The sequence below is a fragment of the Atractosteus spatula genome, chromosome 11 (assembly GCF_055471065.1).
Source record: "Atractosteus spatula isolate fAtrSpa1 chromosome 11, fAtrSpa1.hap1, whole genome shotgun sequence".
Taxonomy (NCBI): domain Eukaryota; kingdom Metazoa; phylum Chordata; class Actinopteri; order Semionotiformes; family Lepisosteidae; genus Atractosteus; species Atractosteus spatula.
In genome coordinates this window covers 22,988,364-23,000,614 of record NC_142716.1, presented here as the reverse complement: position 1 = coordinate 23,000,614, position 12,251 = coordinate 22,988,364, and positions in this window count along the sequence as shown.

Here is a 12,251-nt window from a genome sequence, read left to right as displayed (position 1 = left end):
TTCAGAGATGTTGAGGTAGGATTAAAGAAACTATTAATAGATGCTTTTAGTTTTTTTCTAAATATGCATGAATCGTCCCACTGAGAAATACTTATATCAAGGATTTAGATATAACATGTCATAATTTTAAAGTTTTATTTGAGTATGATTGTGAACATGTCAGCTACACCAGACCTAAAACACTGGAAATATTAAATTAATATTGCACTACATATACAGTGTTTTTAAAAAAGGTTAGCATTCTGGAAAATGTGTATTTCCATTAGTTTTTTAAGAAAAATATTAGTGACCCTATATTTTTTTAAGTTCCTTTTAAAAGACTTCAGGATTGATAACACTTGATGAGCTGATAAAAAGCAACCAGACACAAAGCCACTTTAAAATACATATGCTCACATATACCTCAGCTACACATAGTTTATGTTTAGAAAATTGATTATGAGGTTTGATATATATATAGTGACTTTAGGTAGCTCAGGGGTTACATCACCTTTGCAGAATTAAGCAAAATAGGTGCTAACTAAATGGCTTTTAGCTAACTAGGCCTTGTTTGTATATGAATCTGCAGAAACTAAGTAACATATTACATTTAAATAACACATAGCAGCATTAAAATGAGATTCATTCAATATGAGTCTTTGTTTAAACAGAAGATTAACAATTCCCATGATTAATTTTGCTAGTGAACCATTGGGATGTTTGAAAGTGCAGTAAGCAAAGTTCTTGGTTCTGCAGCTAGTGCTGCAGTGTTAATTACTCACTGTATACCTCTGCAGTCATTGCTGCAGTAAATGAAAACATTGTAGCTACCATGTATATCCTAAGGTTATTTGTCAGAAAACCTTGTACCTCATTTCTAACACTTTTTGGTAGCCAGGTGGTAAATTCAGAAGCAGTCCACATGTTAATATCTATATAATATATGATATCTATATCTATGAAATATGTATTTGTGAAAGTTTAAATGCATGTGATTAGTGATATACCATGGATATGTTTTTTAATTATATTCTTCAACTGATACAATAAGAAATATGTATCTAGAGGTCTTTTTTACTTTATCAAAGTAATACCTAAAATTAACATTTTCTTTCTATGTTGAAATACATTTGTGTTTATATCCTAGTATAGACCACTTTTGCTTCAAAAGCTTTTAAAATTCAGTATTTTTCTCCTTAAGACCTTTGAGGCTAAAATCCTCTTTGTTAAGTGCCAGGAAACAACATATTTATAATTGACACAACCTAAGGGGAGATTAATTGATTTCAATTCAATGTGAAAGGCTTAAAGTGCTGTAGAGTACTTGAGCACTGAAATTGCCTGCCCCAAATTTTGCCTTTAATTTATGTTTGAAGTGGATTCAGTGTGATGCTTACATGTTGTCAAACTGGAGTAGCAAAGTTGACTCTCTAAGTCCTTAGGCCAAAGAAAGCATAGGTAGCTGCAAATCACATGAATGTCAGACAATGAAAATTCTCAATTGTGTACAATTATAATAATAATAATTAAAAAACTTTATTTTATATAGCGCCTTTGAAGGTGGCTTTTCAAAGCGCTTTACAGGATGACAACACCAATAAATAAGAAGAATACACAAGATAAAATACAATTACAATATAAAGAGGAGATCGTGGATGGTGGTACTAAGAAAAGCAGTGGGGTGAAGAATGAAACCAGTTAAGTAAAGGCTTTTCTGAAGAACAGGGTTTTGCGTCTGGATTTGAAGGAGTTTAGAGAAGGTGACTCTCTGATATCCTTGGGGAGAGAGTTCCAGAGCTTGGGGGCATAACAGGAGAAGGCCCTGTCACCCATACAATGTAGATGGGCTTGGGGGACAGTAAGGAGAGCAGAATTAGAAGAGCGAAAGTTGCGAGGTGGGGAGTAGGGTGATAATAGTTCAGACAGGTACTGAGGTGCCAAGCCATGCAGAGCCTTATAGCTGAGCATGAGGATTTTAAAGTCTACACAGAATTTGACCGGAAGCCAGTGCAAGGACTCAAGGATAGGAGTAATGTGAACATTATTTTGGACATACTGCAGTTTGTTCAGAGTAGATTTAGATACCCCAGCGAGTAGAGCATAACAGTAGTCAATTCGAGAGAACACAAATGTGTTGATCAGCTTTTCAGCCACAGTTAGTGATAGCACAGGGCGTAGTCTAGCAAATTATGTTTATTATGGACAGCAGTTTTCAAGTGTTTTCTACTTTTTAATGTTTTCAGGTCTTTCTTGATTCTAAATAGAATCCAAGTCAGAATGTTGACTGGAACACTCAGAGATATTCACTTTTTTGGTCTAAGGCCCTCCATTGTAGTTTTGGCCTTTTGTTTTGGATCATTGTCCTAATGAATGATGTATTTCTGTCCCAGTTTTAAGTCTCAGTGTTGTTTTCCGACAAGATTTGCCTGTACTTTGTTCCATCTGTGTTCCCATCAGTCTTGACAAGCTTCCCAGTCCCAGGATGGTGTTGTCTAAATGATATACTTTCTTGGGTTTACATGAGATGTACTGTAATGGTTTGCATTTAGACCAAGAAATTAAAAAATTTAAAATGTCTTTTCTAAACTCAAAACCTTTTACTACATGTTTGCATTATCACTTTGGTGCTTTGTAGCAAGGATCTGAGATCTTTTTTCCCAGTTTCTATACAAATCATCTTTGTGGAGTGACTAGATTATTGTTCCATGGACATGTTGTTCCATCTCAACCACTAAGCTCTTTAACTCTTTCAAATTTGCCAGTGGCTTCACAGTGGAATCCTTAACAAGTATCTTACTTGCCCATCTGCTCAGTTTGGAGGGATAGCCTGACCAAGGCAGTGTCTGGGTACCGTCCACTATTTAATGATAGTCCCATGCTTAAAGAGTTATGAAGGGCCTTTAAAATGGTATTACAGTATATCTTTCTCCTCACCTATATCTTTATAGAACTTTATCCCTATGTTTTGAAAGCCCCTTTATTCTTCACGGTTGAATCAACTGAGGAACCTTTAAGAGACAGGTATTCAGTATTTATTCTAAATTCATTTGAACCACTATTACTGTACAGTGACAGAGACCAACAAATTGTGTATCCTAAAGTAATTTTGTGCATCTAAATTAATTCAGGTGTGTCGCAACAAAGGGTATGAATACTTATGCAACTGTTACTGTTAGATTTTTCTTTCATATTATTTACCTCTTTATTTTTATTTTTTGCTTTGAATGTTTGGAGTAGATTGTGTATATAACAAATTATTTTTACTTTAAAGACACATGACTGCAAACCAGTCATATCAGTTAAAGCTAAAAACTGTGAAACCTGTGCAATGGTCTGAATACTTTTGCAAGGCACTGTATACCTTCTGACATTTGAATATTATTATACTGTAGCATATTATTGTATTTCTTTCATTTTAAAAGAACTCCACAGTAAATTTGGAAAAAGTAGTTAATAATTTAAGTCACTGAATGGATTTGTAACCTGTGTGTCCTGTACTATGCTGATGTATTTATGCATACATAAGGGAAATGCAAACAAAAGTTAAGCAAATTTTTAAAGTGGTATATATGTAAATTCTATTTTATATTGCTTTCAGAAAGCATAATATAAAATGCAAAATTAAAATACTGAGCAGCAGAACAAACTGCCTTGCTAAGGCATATGAAACTCAAATTACTAAACATAGATGTTTGTTGCTGTTTTCTCGCTGTTTTAATCATGAAAAGCACAGTGGAGAAGACGAAAACAGATATAATATAGGCTGTAAGAAAACTGTGGATTCTCACAGTATTGTTACTGTATTCCAGTACCTCGACTTTGTAAGAAAGCAATTTTGTCTAACTCATTAAGGTGTAACAAACAAAGCACAGCACATTCATGCAAGATCCAAGTGATAACTAGTTGTTTTCTAAAAACTGCTGGCACTATAAAATTAGTTAAAGAGAGAGAGATGAAAATCTTTTGGGAAAATGATAGAAAATCACTATTGCACTAACAGCTTATGTCATTTGAAATACCAGACTACAACCAAAATCAATCTATAGGTTTGTAATTGCATTTCAAGTTCCGAGTAGCTAGAGATGCTGTAAATATGACTCACTCCTAACCATAATTCATAGCAGTGCACATGCCCTTTTCTCCCTTATACAGTATGTTGAGTGCACCTGAAGTATCTCTGGTGAGTGTGTTCAATGTTGAATGTTGAAACTTTTGTAATTTTTCAGGACAACTACAAAGCTACATTACATTACAAACACTGTAATGTGATTTTGATATCAGATCGTTTGCCCATTCCGTGAACTTTTATTTCTTGTGTAATCAATTTAATATGCTTAAAGCCTGTCTTGCAACTCCTGATGTAGATGTTCTTGCTTTCAATGTTTCTCTTAGCCTATTCTGTTTTCTCACTGCTGGATCTTACTAAAGTATTTTACAGGGAAATTGCTACACTAGATTGCACAAGGGTTTAATTTCATGCCCTTCATTTCTGTTCTCATGAGGAATTAATTTTGTACTGTAGAGTCAGTTTAGCCTTCAGTGACTACTAGGAAACCCCACTAAATGACAACATTAAGCACATTTTGGCAGTCTTATTTTGACCCATAACTGAAAGATAAAGGGCTTTCAGATCATCAAAGGTAACAGAGGTATTTCTGTGGTATGTAATATTAACAGTTTTCTTTACTTCTTAAAATACTGGAGACAATAAAAAGCACAGAACATCAATACATGACAGTCTTTCTAATTACTTCTAATGCTAATAGGATTGGTGGGCAGCTATTGCAGAATTCTCAATTCAAGTGATAGACCTCAGTATTCCTTCTTTGTAAAACAATTTTCAGTGGGGATTTATGAACACTAGTAAATTAGGATCTCCCTATGTGGGTTCAACAGTGGCATATCCAGTAAAGGGATTCCTTGGGAACTGAAGTAGCTCCATGGCCTATACTGTATATCACAAAGGTCATGTTACTAGCCAGCTGTGACCAGATACCCCAAGTGGTACACAACTGGAAGAGCTGTGGCTAGGTCTGGGATTTGTTAGATTTTGGCAAATCAGCAACTGCTGTAATTTTCTATGTGTTTGGAGGTTGCAGTGATATCAATAGGAAATACACAATTCCTTCAATCAAGCTTACTCTCAGGGAAGATACTGTGGAACAGTCCTTCCTTATTCTTCCTATGTAGTGCAAGAAATGTTTCTGTATGTAGAAAGGCAAAAAAATAATTGTCTAGTATTAGGCTGAAATTAAATGTAAATAATTTCAAAGAATAATTATATAGATGGTTAAGTTGATCATAAGGGCAGTTTAGTTACAAAAGATGGGGCAAATTAGGACAAAATACTGTATAACTTAAGACTATTTTTCAATCCCCACCTTCCTCTTTTGACCTTTAGTAACTGAAAGGTAATCAGTACATTTTCACTCCTTCCAGACACTCCTTTTGTTGCCTGCTGATACAGAAATTAACATAATTTATTTTATGTTCTCAGCATTTTATTAATTCGATACAAACAAATTAAAAATTAAAAAAGACATGTTGACCATCCGCTTGACAGGCGGAGCTGTGGCACTGTGTCTACGGATCTGAACCTGTGGCTGGAAGGTTGCCATTTCAAATCCCATGACCGGCAGAGGAATCTCTGAGCAAGGCCCTTAACCCCAACTGCTCCAGGGGTGCTGTACAGTGGCTGACCCTGTGCTCTGACCCCAAGTTTCTCTCCCTGTTTGTGTGTCTCATGGAGAGCAAGCTGGGGTATGCGAAATGATGAATTCCTAATGCAAGAAATTGTATATGATCAATAAAGTGATCTTATCTTATCCATAAATTATATTTATTGTTCCTTTGCTGTGATCAGATGGAAGATAAGGAATCATCGTATCATTAACTCCTAATATCTGACAAATAAAAAATAGTAAAAAATCAACAGTTTTAACATATACAAGAAAATATTTCAGGTGGGTAGCTGCGTCAGCATGTGTAGGCTGCAAAGGAACAAGTAATAGGTTTATTCCATACTGAAAAGAGAAAAAAGAAAACACAACATTTCAGCTGTGGAGTCTTCTTTGGGTGTGAGAAAGACAGGGCAGGAAGCAGAGATTAAATAGCATAGGAGCGCAAAAGCTGGGAGAGTGGAGGAGATGGGAGCAGGCGAGAGGCAGAGAGGCCACTCAGGTGGTGCAAAGTGGAGAGAGGTGAATTTGAAACCTGCATGTAAATAGAGAAGATTACACGAAAACAAGTCTGTCATTGAGAGTAGAGGAAAGGTGTTACGATCACCATCCTCTCCTCCAAAGGGTGCTCCAACCTCCTCATGTTAGTCCTTTTAATTATTACCTGCATTCCTTGTTTTAGTTTTCCTATTTAAATTTACCCCTTCCTTCCTTTGGGGCTCAGCTGGTACACAGTAGCTCAATGGTCCGCCTAGTACCAGTCCGTGGCCTGAGGGCATAGGCCTGTTTACGCTCCCTGACCCACCAAACCCAGGGCTTGGAATGGAGCCCCTTATTTCCTGGATTCTCGTCTCGTCTCGTATCGTCTGTGTTCCTATTCATCTGTGTCTCCCAATGGATCTCTCTGCAATGGACTTATGGACTGCTTCCTGACTTCCCTTTGAACTTTCTTGGATATGTTTGCCTATGGATTTTCCCTGCACGTCTGCACGAACATCCCTACTCCACTGTGAGCACCAAGGAACCCCTTGTGTCTTTCCTGAACCATGTCTATGGTCCTTTTTCCGGAATCGCCACCTCGCATAGGGTCTGAAACATCACCTTCCACGGGAGACCGATCCGACTTCCGTGACAGAAGGTGTGAAGCAAGTTTCAGGATAATTTTTGTTTCTAATGTCTTTTTGTTATGGGAGTTAAGAAACCATTCTTTGAGAACGTAGATGGAGAGATCAGTGTGATCATGGCTGTCTGAGGTGAAATGAGAAGCTATGGGCTTGGAGAAATCTTTCATCTTCACAGCCCTAACATGTTCTCTGAAGCGGTCTCCTAGTCTCCTTCCGGTTTCTCCAACGTAGATAACTGGGCATTTCCTGCAAGAGATACAGTAAATGAGGTTGCTTGAGATACAAGAGGTCGCCTGGGTGATCCTGAGGGGCCTTGAATGACTGTGGTGTTAGATATGTACTTGCAGGTAATGCAGCGAGCTCTGTTGCAGGGGAAGGTACCTGGTGTGGATGATTGTTGAAAGTGGTCAAGGGATCTGTGAATAAGAAGGTTACGCATGTAATGTTTCATAGCCGTTCAGGGACGCCAAATATGTAATGTAGTGGCTCTCTGAAGGCACCAGTTCTGTAGGGTTTCGGCATTTACTGAGACAATTATTAATTGTAGCAGTAAATCACAAAGTTGATTCTTTTGATGGCTTTAGAATCCAACCATGCGACATAACTCAAACAACGCGCACACACAGGTACTAATACACGAGGATACATTTATTAATACATAGAATATGCATATAAACCTAACAGATCTTATCGAGAGGGTTATCAGAATACAAAAGATATATATTCAATCAGTTACGAAGTGTTACACATATCAAGAGGACATACGTTCAGTATATCATTCATTTAGACCGTTTCATAAATGAACTTGGTTATAACTTCTACATTAGATACTCAAAACAAGTACATAACTCTTAGGAATTAAATTGATATCAACTGGTTGGGATAACAATTGAATTCTCGAGCTGTAATGCAGTGAAGTTGAATACTCATCCAATTTCTGGGGATTCAGATCTCCTGCGGGGCACAAAGAAACAGTTGCAGGCTGTTGCTATCCAATCCGCGCTCTCTTGCTCCGTGCCAGGCTGTGCTGTGCGGCTTGCGACGGTGCGCTGCTGATGCTCACTGACCGGCTAGTTAGTGTTGGCTTTAACTAGCAAAGTTTGTGCACAGGAGAAAAGATGACTGTGGATCCCAGCAAGTCAGGAAGAGGACCGGTTCGTTCCTGATGAAGAGCTAGTTCTGAATAGTGATTCAGCTGTCCACAGTTCTGACCTGTTCACGAGGCCTGCTGCTGGTTACTCTCTGGCAACCTCCACTCTAGACTCTTAGAACAAAGGAAAGTTCTGGCACTCGGACACACTGGCCATTCCGTGGTTGTCCGGGCTGAGTCTCAGGATGGTCAGGAGGCGCGCTGCAAGAATGTCCTGCCCTTGGGAGCCTTCTGCTCCTGGGCCGTCCTGCCCTGGAATTCTCCTTTGAATTCCCTTTAGAACTGTCCACAGAAGTCCACTCCTGAATCTTACTGAATCTCCCGAATCTGAATCTTCAGGCCCTCTGTGTTGCCTGTTTTTACCTGGAGGAACTTCAGCTCGTTGATTGGCAGAAAGTTCCATGGGCATCAGAGTCCCACGTGGGTTACTCAGCCCTACCAGTCCCTGATTGGTTGATCAAGGTGAGATATGAGTCACTTAGTCCTGACACTTAGTAATGCAGTCCAGATGTCCATCCGGCACTCCCTAGACTGATAGGCGCCAGTGGATGACCATTGATCATGATAGCCAGACTTAGCTAAGTGCATCCCCCTTTGGGAGCTGTCCTAGGAAACCTTAAATCACCCTGCACTAATGGTCTCTCTGTGGCTGCACCACAGAGATGAACAGAGAAATGGGGCCTCATTTGGGAAGCTCAGAAACACTTAATTCTTTCTTATTATTAAGCCTCGCCGCTACACGCAGATTAGGTGGTCGGCGATATGAGATGATGGAGTGGTCAGAAAAGAGGGCCCCAGTGGAGGGATCGGCCTGTAGGATGGAAAAGTTGTCGTTAATGACCTGGGGATAGAAAGTGTGTTAGGCTGGAAGGGAAGAACCAAAGGAATGCAGTTGTTAGGCTGGGGGTTCCTGATTGAGTTGATGGTCTGGGGGCTGTTTTGGCTCAGATGAGGGTCAATAATATGGGTTGGGTATCCTCTGTTAATGAAAAAGGAGTGCATTTTGAGTGCTAGGTTACAAGTAAGAAAATACAAGAAAATATGTTCATAGCTCAAACTTTTTATGCACCCCTTTTGAGTGAATATTTTAAATCCGTAAGAAAAGGCTACAGCATAGTAAAAGCTTTGTTTAATTTAGCTTGGAGGCTCTCTTGTAAATGCACATGATTTAACTTCCCTCTCTAATGAAGGTATAAATGTACAGCTAGCAATACAAATGCACTAAAGTTGAACTTCAGTCTGTCTCTCTTGCTACTTCTTTAGTTGAATGAAGGCAGCTTTGTCACAATTTATGTAGTACAGTGTATTGCTTTGCCAAAAAGGTTTTAATTAGAGTCAGTATGAGCAACCCTTGAATTTGTCTGTCATCTGCATAATGAATCTGAAGATTGTAGACTGCTGTTAATGTTTAGTTGAGTTGCATAATTGGAAGGACCGCATTGGTAATTATTAGTAAGTGGAAGAAGAAGCAGTGGAGCGAATCAATATCTTTTAGTGGAGACATTTTGTCCATTGGGAGTTTGTTGAGGTAACTGAGGTGTCATGCATCATAGAGATTGCAGATTCCCTGATTCATGGTGGTAATTTATTCACCAGTGTCCTTAATTTATGTACTTAATAGATTAGACAACTAACCTGATAAAATATTTTTCATTACATCTTGGCAATTAAGTTTTAAAGGTGTTAGCTTTTGTGCGATGCACAAAATACTGGGCTGTGCTTGGAGAATGGTTGCATTATTTTATGCGGTTTTCATGCAGTATGTAGATTAAACGCATCAATTCCCATTTTGTACCATGACAATTACAATTACCAGGGAGGTGACAGGTCTTTTCTGAAATGTGGTCTCACTTTTAGATACATAATTGCTGTTCTGGGGCTCAAACATTCTTTTTTTTTACTGCTTGACCTTGCAGAACAAAAGTCTGCAGTGTTTCTGAAGAAAATTAAATTGCTTTATCATTATCATTATTGGCTGTTATGCACAATGTAGCTGCACAATATTTCAACAGATACTGCTACTCTGTACGAACAGTAATCATGAGTGCTATGAGTCCCCTATAATGTTACAGTTAGTCCAGAAAGTCCTGTCCAGTTGTGTGAGACATGATAAAGTGAAAGAGCCCTGTCAAATATTGCTTGTTTTTTTGCATGATCAAGACATTAATTTAATATTCTGTGCTTGAGCTAAAGTAACTGCTGGGGGTATACATGTGTAAAGTTGTTTTTTTAGCTAATCTTCTATTTTATTTTATTTCTGTTGAGTGCTGATATACTTGTTGTGCCAGAATGCATAAATGTTTTTGGAGTAATTACGTGTCTGTGACAGAGTGCTTGTTATTTTTTCTTACTTTCTAAATGTGAAATACTCCAATACTTCCCCTACCCTTCTGGCATGTTTGAGAGAGTGTATGTGATACGAATGAAGTGTGAATGATACTTACCCTTTTTGTTGTTCCCCTAAAAGCACTGCAGTGTTTCCCCAGTGAAGTATTGTATTGTATTGTTTTGTGTTGATCAAGATGGCCACCAGTCACCTTTTCTGTTTGTAGTATCACACAAATGATCTTAAAGGGAAAGGTTGCTGGTGAGCCATCTATAAATAACCGATGTAAGGTTAGTTGTTTTTGAATATATCACAGTTGCATGACTCTGATAAAATTTATAAGTTATTTTGGGATAGCTAAATACTTTATTTTGATCAATTTGCCCATCTCTGTTGACAAAAATGTGAGCGAGTCCCTTTAAGAGGATGGTCCTTAGAAAAGGAGGGGCTTTAAAAGGGACTGGAGAGCTCAGTATGGAGGAGGGTGCCTTGGAGGAAAGATGTGGAGAGTATGCCTGTGAGGGTTTTTTTTTGTTGTTATCCTTTTTTTTTGGCAATGAATCCAGTTTTGTTTGCATTTGAAGACTGCTGTGTGGAGGTTTCTTTTCTTTTGAGCCAAACCTGGTCACTTGGCCGGTGACAGTGTCATGTGCTCTGAAAAAACCCACTCATCACAAAAAACAAAACAACAAAATTTTTCATTGGAAGCAGGATATGTGATGATTGTAATTGCTCTAAGTATCATTAAGGTCCATTTTTTATATAAGTAAAAGTCTGTAAATAAAACTATAAAACAGATTTTGTCCCCAATATTATTAGCTTGCCAAATGCACCATAAAAAAAGAAAGCAGCAGTAGGAAGAGGCTCTGTTTTCATGATCTGGCATGCAGCCACTACTGGAAAATAATTGGCAGGCTGCCACAAAAAAAACAGAACAACTTGGACTTTTTTCAGTTGGTAACTGTTGAACTTTCAGCTTACCAAGAATGTTATGCCAAAATAAAAAAAAAAATAAACCTAATACAATAGAACAGAAAAATGAAATGGCTTGACCATTATAGACGTAGCTGTAAAAAATACCAATCCCAATTCTACAGCAAATTGAAGTTACAGTGTAAAGTATTATTAATAGAACACCTGCTGCACATGGAGTAGAAGAAACTGCCAGTGCATACCTACTGTAGAAGACATACTGCAGAAGCACAGTGTGACTCCTCCTCTGTAGGCAAACCTTTCTTTGTCATTGTCAAGCATCAAGCCTAGATCAGCCAGTATCACTGCAGAGCAGAAGTTACTTTGGAGTTAATCATATGACCGAGACCTACTGCCCTGCATATCACAGTGCTTCACAACTTTTGTTTTTTAAATGTTAAACTTTCAACATTTTATGGAAAGAAAGAATATGATTGCTTTTTTTCAATTTCATTCTAATGAGCTGCACAAAAAATCATAGCTGGACAGGCTCAGAGAGAGTAGATAGAGTGTGAAGGCCTCAGGCAAAAGCACTCATATTTGAATGCTAGCTTTCACATCAGAGAGCATGACTCTAGCTCACACATTGGTTTGGTCAAAGAGATTATCTATCCTCCAACTCATGTTTGTTCCACTTGGTTCAGAAAAATAACTGATCACTTACTGCATTTCAAAGTGAGGTTGAATGCTTTTTTTGAGTGCTTTTTCATAGATGAATAAACTATGTCATTAATTTCAGATGTGATAACTAAATTTGCCAGCAATAAGACAGTATAAAGTTTAGTGTAAAGACAAAGCTTCACAAATATGTGAACACTTTGATACCTACCTACTGTTCTTGAGCTTGATCAGAAAATGTCCACTCATATAGTTATGTCAATTGTTATTCTCTTAACTTTTCCATCTTGATCACTTCCTTTTTTTCTTAGATTGTTTTGCTTCTCAGATACTTCTGAGTTTACTCTCCTTTTCAAGATCTTTGCATTGATGAGCCACTGTCAGCCAAATGCTACATGGTATGG